Genomic DNA, 11,373 nt, shown 5'->3' with positions numbered 1-11,373 from the left:
TCCAGGACAGACTGCGAACGTCGTGGAGACCCCCGCCCACCCTTTCTAGGCAGCTCCTGAATCCCACGGCCGCCCGGCAAGGCTGCCCAGAACTCCAGGACCGCCTTTCCTGGGGTGAAAAAAGCACCGCACTCTCTAACCGATTCCCTTAGCCAGTGGAGAAGAAAGTGTTCCCCGAGTGTGTATCTAAGTCTGCATGTATGTGTATTTGCGGCGGCCTTTGGGGAGCAAGCTTCGACGTCCAGCGGCAGTGGTTTACATAGAGTGGGCAGGAGCCCCGGCCTGCAGAACTGTCCTTGGTTCTTGCCAGCCCGCCCCTACCCCTCCGCAGCGGCTCTACGCTCCCTGTAAGCGTTTGTCCCCTAAAGAGACAGAGTCCTGGGCGGGTCAGCTGTCACAGCTGAAGGCCCGTGAAAGCCGCCCCGCCCCAGAAGTTCAACAAAAGCTTATTCACCGCCTGTTGTACAGGCAACGCGTCCTGGTAGGTCAGACCCCACCCGACGGCGCTGCGCCTGAATTTCACCAATTCCCCACCCCACCCGCAGCAAGGAGCTAAGAGAATTGCTTTCACCCTTATGAAGCATCCTGTAATTACCCCTGAGAAGCTGGCTTCTTAACATAGTCTGTTCTGCAACTCTCTGGTTTCGCTCTGAGTTTCATGGCTCACTGGTGGAGTCTCCAGGAATTATGAAACATCCAATTAAATGTTCAGCCCTAAGGAACACTTTGGGTACACAGCAACTATTCCCTAATGCAATAGACACTTGGCATTTGGGTTCACTCCCCTGGTCGCAGTAGTGCCTGTTCGAGTTCCTTCTTGTTTTTGTCCAGCTGTTTGTGACCCCATGGACTGTAGCCTGCGGGGCTCCTCTGTCCATGGGATTTCCCAGGCAAAAATACTGGAGTGGGTTTCCATACCCTTCTCCGGGGGATCTTCCCGACGCAGGGATCGAACCCACATCTCCTGCATTGGCAGGCATATTCTTCACCACTGAGCCACCTGGGAAACCCATCCACCAGAAGAACCCCATGGGGATATTTCTCTAGGCCGCTGTGTCAGAACTTGGTCTTTTCTTTCAAAACAGTCATGGAGCAAAGAAGGCATCCTTTAAAATCTCTTTGATGATGTAAAGCTGATTCTCTTTCCCAGGAATTTTATGGGATGCGGCAAGGATAGGAAGAAGATTCAGATAAAGAAATGTTAACACTTATCCTTTAAAATCTAGGAATGAAAACCACAGGGAAAAGCAAAACATGAAATCAAAACTAACATAGGATTTTCAAGGTAAGTTCTACTTTGGTACGTTTTTAAGATACATTTTTAATAATACTTCTTTGGGAATTTTATAAAGAAAAGTATACTGAAAAAAGAAAAAGATAATCCCACAGTAAAGAGAGCATTTAAACATTCAGCATTCTTTCAATTGAAATATAGTTGACGTACATGAGTGTTGTTTTAATACAGAAGTGATGGTTCTCTCTAGAGCCTACAATACAGAACCTAAGCTGGCTGCCTCTCTGTTGTTCAGTCTGCACACTGCACAAAGCCAAGGAGGGCTGGATGGGGCTGGGGTCACCAGAGCTCAGGCCACCGGGCCTAGGGGCTCCATCCGCCCACAGGGGGTGCCTTTTTAAATGACCTGGGCAAAGAGGGCTTTTCTGGGGATTCACATGATGGTGCCTTACAGGCCAGCTGTACCCTTGGTACTAGATATTCCGCTAGAGCAGCAGACAACTAAAATAATTACACTAAGAATAAAACATGAAGCTTTGGCTTAACCAACAAGGAAAAACGAGTCTGGTCTCCTCTCCCCTGAGTCCTGCCTGCCCGGCGCACCAGCAGGAATTCCCAGCTCCTGGCAGCCTGGGGGGGCCTGGCCGGGGTGCTGCAGGTCAGGATTAGGTTCAGGCAGAGCCATGCTGGGAATGGCTTGGCCCAGTGCAGGCTTCACTTCCAGTTGATCTGAATAATGTTTGACTCCTAAAAAAAAAAAACAATGAAATCCAAGAGCTGCTTTCCCCGACTCCCTTACCCAAACTATGAAAACTGAAGTCATAACTTTAGAACAGGCTTGAGGGCAATGATCCCGCCAGTCACGCTCTGCTCACAGAGAAATGCACAAGGTGGTTTTCCTTTGTCTTGAAGGAGGTGGAAGCGTGGCTCTTTATAACCAGACGAGGCAAGGAGTCCTTTGAGCCGAAGAAAGGGACCCGGGCCGCAGGGCCCTGTGCCCACACTCAGGCAGCACTAAAGCAAGCCCGTGTAACCAGGGTGTGTCTGTTCTCCCTCTGCAGTTAGACGGCACTGTATGTGTTCATTTAATCTCCATTATACCAGAGGCTACTTGAGGGTAAGGGCTGTGTCTCCCAGCATCTAATCGGGTACCTTAGTCACAGGAGGTGCTTAAAGAACTGCTAAAAAGTGAGTGGAATATGCCTCCAAGCTTTTCCTCTGAAATATCAGAAAACTTTGAGCTCCCCGTGGAATTTTTCTTGAGAAAGTGCTTTTAACACAGAAGTATATCTTTCTGATTTCCCTAGGCTAAATGGAGAGATCCAGGCACGTCATGGGGTTAGGAATGTGTTTGAACATATCCTCTGGGTTCTGAACTCATCTACTGACGGTTGAACTTGTCACTGAGAACAGAGTATGAATATTTTGCTTACAGGCCTTTCCTGGAAGAAAGAGTAAAATTCTATAGATTTGGCTATAATTGTACTAGATATATAGGTTTATTAACCCACTCCAGTGCTCTTGCCTGGAAAATCCCATGGATGGAGGAGCCTGGTAGGCTGCAGTCCATGGGGTCACTGAGGGTCGGACATGACTGAGTGACTTCACTTTCACTTTTCACTTTCATGCATTGGAGAAGGAAATGGCAACCCACTCCAGTGTTCTTGCCTGGAGAATCCCAGGGATGGGGGAGCCTGGTGGGCTGCCATCTATGGGGTCGCACAGAGTTGGTCACGGCTGAAGTGACTTAGCAGCAGTGCTCAATTCTGGAAGTTGGTGATGGACAGGGAAACCTGGCATCCATAGGGTCACAGAATTGGACACGACTGAGCAACTGAACTGAACTGAACTGAGCTGAGTGCTCAATTCTACTACATTTTGGGGGCTTCCCTTGTGGCTCAGCTGGTAAAGAATCCTCCTGCAATACAGGAGACCTGGGTTCGATCCCTGAGTTGGGAAGATCCACTGGAGAAGGGAAAGGCTACCCACTCCAGTATTCTGGCCTGGAGAATTCCATGGACTGTATAGTCCATGGGGTCGCAAAGGGTCAGCCACGACTAAGCAACTTTCACTTTTCATAAATGACTCGACTGAGCGGCTTTCCCTACTACATTTGTATGAGCTTATTAAAGTACTTTTTTTCCTAAAAGGACTTTGACAACAACAAATAGACCTCAGTGTGTATAATACGTGATATGTTCCCACATATTAACTCATACAGTTCTCCCAGCAACCTGGCAGCGTGTGAATGTTATCTAATACTTTACAGAAGAGAGTAATACACTTAAAAAAAAAAAAAAAAACTGTTAGTGGGAGTACAGGGTTGGAGGCCAACTTACCTGCTTCTAGGTGTGATATTCCTTTTTTAAACAACATTTATGGATTCATATTTGGCTCTTTGCTGCTGCACGAGGCTTTCTCTAGTTGCGGCGAGCAGGGCCGCCCTGCCTTGCAGCGCACGGGCTTCTCGTGGGGGTGGCTTCTCTTATCGTGACCACGGGCTCTAGACGCGTGGGCTTCGGCGGTGGCAGCATGCAGGCTCAGTATTTGTGGCGCGTGGGCTTAGTTGCCCTGTGGCATGTGGAAGCTGCCCAGACCAGGGACTGAACTCTGTCCCCTGCATTCGCAGGTAGATCTTATCCGCTGTACCACCAGGGAAGTCCCTAAGCGTGATTTTCTAATTCCTGTTTCCATGTTGGAATTGCCCACTTTGGGAGTAAGCAGGTGGAGTGTTTGAACATCTCACAATCATTTATTGTCGTATCCTGCCTCAGGCCAGGAACATTTCAGATATTTATCTGCTTTACCAGCCCTTTGCAAAACTACAGGTTTTAGCTCATGCCTAGCTTGGCCTGAAATGCAGTTCTATCATTAAAAAGACCAAACTGCAGGACAGGAAAGAATTACCACAGAACCTGCGGGGCCACTTCTGGCCTTTGGAAGTGAAATGATAGCTCTTCACGAGGAAAATGCACTCTCAGGGCCCTGATTGCGACTCCTTGCCCCGTGGTCTGGGGCACCAGTGACGCTGGTTAGGGTCTGTGAGCTGGAGACCTGCATGCTCGCGGCTCGATTTCCTGTGCAGTACTGAATAGGAGACTCTACAACCACTCTCTGCAGCCTTCGCTGTGCTGTTCTCCTGATGCCTTTGCTGTGTGTTGAGTTTAGCCTGAAATCTTCACACAGAATGCATCACCATGTTCCTTGCAGGGTTTGCCTTGGTGTATAAAGACCCTGGGGTCTCCTGACCACCCACACACTTGCACTGCATTGTTTGAGACAAGCTTGAGAAGCTCTCCAACCATTTTTGGCCTCCTTTCTTGCATTTTCATTTTGGTTGGGGACACAGCTGCTCGTGGGGATTTCCCGCCAGTACGAGAGGAGAGATGGGGGTGATCACAGCTCCTCCCCCTCTGCGGGCGCCCCTGCTCCAGCCTGCACCCCGGGTGCGGGGCAGTCATCACGTGGAGCTCGCGGGAAAGAGGGCATCCAGCCCATTCTGTTCCTGTGAGAGCGCCTCTCGGGGAAAGGATGCATCCTGCGACTTGGCCTTGGACTCCTACCCCCGGGCTCTTAGGAAAGAGTGATGTGCCAGAATACTTCCTTTTGGCACATGACGAGCTGCTCTGCGTGGAGTGTGCTGAGACAGTAAACCGTGCCTGGCGTCGTCTGCAGCTCCAGCTGCTCAGCGAGCGTGGAGCTGTGTCCTGCTGGTGGGTCTCCGTCACCAGCAGGTGAAAGGAGAAGGCCGTTGGCTCTGGAGGGCCTGGGTCCCTGAAGTCAGGAGAGCCTGAAACCTCAGCTGCTGCTGCTTTGCCAAATACACATCCTGAAAATACCGATGGTTCTGGAATCAGGGTCTTCTCAGCAGGTTATTGGGTGTCAGCCTATGAGAAACCATAGTGTCGTTCATCACCCTGTTCCCCTCCTGCGCTGTAAACCTTGGCTCTCCAAGAGCGGATGACAGACAGGGGTGGCCTCGTGAGAGAGAAGACCGCGCAATTGCATCCAGGCCCGCGGCCCAGACAGCGTCTCCCAGCATTAACCCCCTCAGACAGCTTTCAGCTCCTTGGGGCAGTGGGCTGGACGCCGAGGAATTCAAGAGGAGGAGACACTGCTCTTCCCAGTCAGAGAGAAGCAGGTCTGTGAGATGCGCATGTACTCGGGTGCTCAGACACTGGCAGGTGGAGCCCGGGGAGGGGCGTCCGGCGAGACCCTGAGTGGGGCCGTCCTGGAGGGGAATCTAGATGGCTGGGCAGGCGCCATAAGCAGTGAGGGGGTCTCGGGGCTCCAGGGGGAGGACTCGGAGTGCAGACGGGGGGAGCAGGGGCCCTGTGTCAGAGGGCACAGGGCGGCCCAGCACGGAGCCGTTGAAGGGCCCGGGACCCAGAGCGCGGCAGTCGGCTTCCTTGCCCAAAAAGACAGCTGTCAGCTCCGTGCGGTGGGGCTGGATGCAGCTGTGGAGCTAGGATGGGCCGTCGTCCTGGAAGCTGGCTGAGAGGCCTGAAGGGCCCGCTGAGGCCTGTAGTGACCCAAGACTGGAAGCGAGGTGCCCTCCCCCAGCTACGGGATTGTAAAGATCACCCTCGGCCCTAAGTTAACTGCATGGAAGCCTAAGAGATTTAGCTTTCCCAGTGATGAGTATTCCCCTGCTTCTCCCGAACTAGCCAAAAGAAAATTAAATCACATTAGACAAATATCTTGAGTTTTCGTGCCATTCAAGTATGTGCTCACAAACCTCACTAAAAAAAAAAATTCACTCAGCATCACGTGTCCTCAGGGGACTGCAAGCTAAAACATAGGTGAGATATCACTGCACACCTATGAGAATGGCCAAAATCCGAAACACTGACAAAGCCCAGTGCTGGTGAGACGCGGGGCAATGGGAGCGCTCATGCCTTGCTGGCGGGGATGCAAAGCGGCTCCATCCACTCGCATGACAGTTTGGCAGTTTCTTACAAGAGTAAACATATTCTGACCATATGATCCAGCAGTTGCACTTCTTGGTATCTACCCAAAGGATTTGTTTCCACACAGAAATCTGCACGAGGATGTTTACGGCAGCTTTATTCTTGGTGGCCAACACTTAGAAGCAACCAGTACGTGAAAAATAAACTGAAACGTACATAATTCCCAATTGGAAACAAAATTTTGTGTGGTAAAATATACGTAACATTAAAATTTACCATTTTAATGGTTTAAAGGTTTTTGAGTGTTTAGTTCAGTGGCATTAACGACATTCATTTTGTTGCGCAAATAATACCACTATCCATCTCCAGAACTTTTTATTTTCCTAAACTGAAACTCTGTCCCCAATAAACAATAAAATCCCATCCCTCCCTGTCCCCAGCCCCTGGCAACCACTGTTCTACATTCTCTCTAAGAGTTTGACTACTCCAGGTACCCTATAGATGGAATGCTGCAGCGTCTTTCCTTTGGTGCTGGCGGATTTCGCCGAGTGTAATGTCTTCAAGGATCATCCCTGTTGCAGCAGGTGGCATGACTGAGTCATGTTCTATTGGATGGCTAGACCACATTTTGCTTGTCCATTCATCTCTCCACAGACACCTGGACTGATTCCACGAATCAGTGGCTGTCGCGAATAATCCTGCTGTGAACACGGGTGGACTAACATCTGTGTGAGTCCCCGCTAAAATGCATGATTGTTAATAACGGAAAACATCAAACGACAATGAAAGTGAGCCTGCTGATAAAGCACGGTGGCTTCTGTGAAATCAGAAAACGGATTCTCTCCAAAGCACAGTTAAGGGCTGTTCTGATTGCAGCTAACAGATACCAGCAATGTTTTTTCTTAAGTTACAAAAACTATGTTTCACATGCTTGCCAAGGTACAGGATTACTCAGAAAGAAAATCTCAAACAACAAATGCCAGTTGATGCAAATACTCGAGTGACTCTAGCCAGAGGGAGAGGAAAGTTGTCTTTCATCACGCAGACCAGTTAACTCACCTCGTTCCCTCACCAGCAGCTTCTGCGGCATCTTGGCTCCCTGTTCAGTCTCATGTCAGGGTCCTCTCGTTCTCTCATGTCATTTTCTTCCCTTATTCGCTCGCTCCTTCTGCTCCTTTGCTTTTACGGGTCTCGGTTTTAATGGGGAAGATCTAGGCTCTGAGACTCTCCCGCCCTTCACATCACAGTGGTCTCAGATTGTAAATTCCAAGGAGGAAGGGAAGGTACTGGTCTTATTTACTGTGAGCTGGGAAGTTGCAGCATTTCATGTCTCTCTCTCGGCCGGTGGAAGGTGGATGTAGTGAAGGTGTCCAGGGTGGGGCGGTCTCAAGTCCTGGCCCCAAGCTTTTGTTGCTTCCACATCTCCTCACCATCTCCTCACCATAATGAATAGGCTTGTCCCCGTTCAGAGCAATCAGCAAGCTGATTTCCTGGTCTTTTTTTTTTCCCATAACATGTGGTGTTTTCGATGCTTCTGGCTCCTGACGGTTGTCTGGCAGTTCTCACAGCTTAGTCAGTTTCGGTGTTAAAACAATATCCTGTTCAACACGACAGTCCAGAGGTCATCCACAGATGCCCTTCTTTCTTGGCTCAGGTCAGCCTTGGTCCAGAACATCTGCACTAAGGAGGGGTGCAATCCCTTTACTGTGTGTTTCTTAGCCTCCCTCCCCCCGACTTGCAAATACGATGATTTGCTTTCTTCCCTTCCAGGAATCCTTATGTCTTCTATTTTTTTAATCTTCCTGTCGATGTTGTTTAGAATTAATAGTAATAAGCATCCATGTCTTGGGTTCACCCCGTCGTGTCCGATTCTTTGTGACCCATGGACTGTAGACCTCCAGGCTCCTCTGTCCACGGGATTCTCCAGGCAACAATTGTGGGGTGTGTTGCCATTTCCTATTCCAATCCATGTCTGACTCCTACATTATTTTTTTTCCCTGTGAATAAATCAAATTTGTATAAATGAAGAAAATGGATAACTGGTATCGGGCACTTTAAGGAATTCTGCTATAATGAGGACTTTGAAAATACTTATCATTGAAAGTACATGGGAATAATCATCGGTGCATGTTCCAACTGATCTTAGCTTCTAGTGTTTGATTTTTAAACCAACATACAGCAGAACTGACTTTTGCGTGGGCGTGTGTACCAGTCTGGGAATTTTCACACGTGTGTGGAGTCATGTAACTGTGTATGTGGAATAGTTCCACCACCCAACAGCCCCCTTATGCTGCGCTTCCCCTCCCTCCTCCCCTGGGAATTGCTGAACTTTATCCTTTTGCTCCAAAATTACTGCAGATGGTGACTGCAGCCATGAAATTAAAAGACCCTTGCTCCTTGGAAGGAAAGTTATGACCAACCTAGACAGCATATTAAAAAGCAGAGACATTACTTTGCCAACAAAGGTCCGTCTAGTCAAGGCTATGGTTTTTTCCAGTGGTCATGTATGGATGTGAGAGTTGGACTATAAAGAAAGCTGAGCGCCAAAGAATTGATGCTTTTGAACTGTGGTATTGGAGAAGACTCTTGAGAGTCCCTTGGACTGCAAGGAGATCCAACCAGTCCATCCTAAACGAGATCAGTCCTGGGTGTTCATTGCAGGGACTGATGTTGAAGCTGAAACTCCAATCCTTTGGCCACCTGATGCGAAGAACTGACTCATTTGAAAAGACCCTGATGCTGGGAAAGATTGGGGGCAGGAGGAGAAGGGGACGATAGAGGATGAGATGGTTGGATGGCATCACCGACTCGATGGACATGGGTTTGGGTGGACTCTGGGAGTTGGAGATGGACAGGGAGGCCTGGCATGCTGCAGTTCATGGGGTCGCAAAGAGTCAGACACAACTGAGCGACTGAACTGAACTGAACTGATCCTTTTGAGACAGTCATGGAAGTGGAACCATGGAATTTTGAGACCAGCTTCTCCCATGCAACATAATGCTTTTGAGGTTCATACAAGTAGTTGCTTGTATCAGTAATTTATTCTTTTTGTTGTTGTTGTTCAACCTCATGGGGACTGAATGGACAAGCCATCTTGGCTCATATTTCAGGCTGGCGTTTACTTTATTTTAAATTTTTTTATTACTTATTTTTGGCTGTGCTGGGTCTTCATTGCTGCATGGGCTCTTCTCTCGTTTCGGGGATCAGGGGCTATGTCTAGTGGCCGTGTACAGACTTAGCGGCTGTGAAAAGCGATAGCTTCTCTTGCTGTAGCGCACGGGCTCCAGCGCGCTCAGACTTGGGCTCAGCAGTTGCAGTTCCTGGGAATCCCAGGCGGATTCCTCACACGGAGTCACCAGGAAGCCCAGTGACTTATACCTGTATATTACTGAGTCGTATTCCTCTGTGTGGATATATCGATGCTTGTCTGTCCACCTGTGGCAGAACATCTGAGTTGTTTTCCAGTTTGGGGTGAATGTGAATACACCTGCTGTGAATAGTCCTGTCCAGGATTTTGTGTGAACGTGCATTTCTCTAGGAAAGTCATACCTAGGATTGGGATTGCTTAACTTTATAAAGTGAAGTGAAAGTCACTCAGTCGTGTCCGACTCTTTGCGACTCCATGGACTATATGGTCCATGGAATTCTCCAAGCCAGAGTACTGGAGTGGGTAGCCTTTTCCTTCTCCAGTAACTTTATAAGAAACTGTCTGAATCCTCTCCCGAGGTGGCTGCACCATTTCCCATCTCCTCCAGCAGTGCCCAGAGTTCTGGGGGCTCTGCATCCCGGCTCAGACCTGCTGTGGTAAGGATTCCTGTATTCCAGCCGTTGTAGAGGGAACAAGTCCCCTGCCCTCTGGGAGTTTACAGTCCGAGATGACCTTGCCGTGAAGAGGCCTGCAAGGCTCGTAGACAATGCACAAGACCTCAGTTTGCATGTCCCTGAAATCTTGCGATGTCAAGCATGTTTTTATGTGCTTATTTGCTGTCTGTGGATCCTCTTTAGGGATGTGTCTGCTCAGAGTCTTTTCCTAATTTTTAGAGTTTTCTGACTATTGAAGTTGAGGGTTCCTTATGTATTCTGGATAAAAGTTCTTTAACAGATATGTGGCAGGTATTTTCCCGCAGTGAGGAGCTAGTCTCTCATTCTCCTAACAGCCAATTTCACTCTTGCAGTTGATTTTGTAATAAAGCCCCGGGATAAGGTCCTTTTTCTGCATGTGGATGTCCGATTGTTCTAACACTGGTTTTTGGAAAAGACTATCTTTGTTCCATTGAACTGCAGCTTTGCCATTGTCAGAAATTAACGTGGCTGTATTTATGTGGGTCTAATTCTAGACTCTGTTCTCTTCCATTGATTTATGTACTTATCCCTATGCTGATATACACTGATGTGATTTATTACTGTTGTCTTTACAGTAAGTCATAAAGTTGAGAAATGTGATTCCTCCAATTTTCTTCTTTTTCAAAACTGACTTTTCTAATTCTTTTGCCTGTCTATATAAATTTTAAAATTAGATTGTCTATATCCACAAAATAATCCTTCTGGGGTCTTGCTTGGAATTGCATTAAATCTGAAGACTGTTTTGGGAAGATTTGACACCTATACTGTTTTCAGTCTTCCAATCCATGTACATAATACATTTCATTGTTTATTTGGTATTCTATGATTTCTTTCATCACATTCTTAGTTTGCAGCCTACAGATTCTGTATTTTCAGCACACACATCCTGTTGTTTCCGACTTTGTTGTTTCTGCCTTTAAAAGGAATAATTCCATTAGTTTCCCATTTATAATGACTTATGTTGTAAGGGGCTTTTTAAGATTATTTTTTGTCTGTGGTGGGTGTTCGTTGCTGCATGGGGCGGCTTCTCCAGTCGTGGCGAGCGCGGGCTTCTCACTGCAGCAGCTCCTCTTGCTGCGGAGCACAGGCTCTAGGCTCATGGGCTCAGGGGTTGTGAGGCACCGGTTTAGTTGCCCCATAACACGTGGGATCTTCCTGGACCATGGATCGAACCGGTGTCCCTTGTGTTGCAAGACAGATTCTTAACCACTGGACCACCAGGGAAGCCCCTGTTGTATGTTTTTATACATATTCTTTATCAAGTTAAGGCGCCTTTTTATCATGAATGGATGTTGAATTTTATCATGCTCTTTTTCTGCTCCTGTTGATATGATCATACATGGTTTTACATATATGTACGTATAGCTATATATTGGAGAAGGCGAT

General features: G+C 48.0%; 1 protein-coding gene across 7 annotated transcripts in view; it reads left to right on the top strand.

Moving 5' to 3' along the window:
• The window catches only part of CNDP2 (carnosine dipeptidase 2), a 42,622-nt gene that overhangs the window by 1,737 nt on the left and 29,512 nt on the right, over positions 1-11,373 (top strand). For 6 of the 7 annotated variants that reach the window (XM_086372575.1, XM_086372574.1, XM_086372572.1 and 3 more), the window contains exon 2: positions 1,227-1,285. The exons of the other annotated variant lie outside the window; for it this stretch is intronic. The gene's annotated coding sequence lies outside the window, so the exon portion shown is untranslated. The remainder of the gene's footprint in view (positions 1-1,226; positions 1,286-11,373) is intronic. 7 annotated transcript variants of the gene reach the window in all.

The sequence above is a fragment of the Bos grunniens genome, chromosome 24 (assembly GCF_055505025.1).
Source record: "Bos grunniens cultivar Pamir isolate PY7600 chromosome 24, Bosgru_T2T1.0, whole genome shotgun sequence".
Classification (NCBI taxonomy): Eukaryota; Metazoa; Chordata; class Mammalia; order Artiodactyla; family Bovidae; genus Bos; species Bos grunniens.
This window is presented reverse-complemented; position numbering and strand designations above follow the sequence as displayed.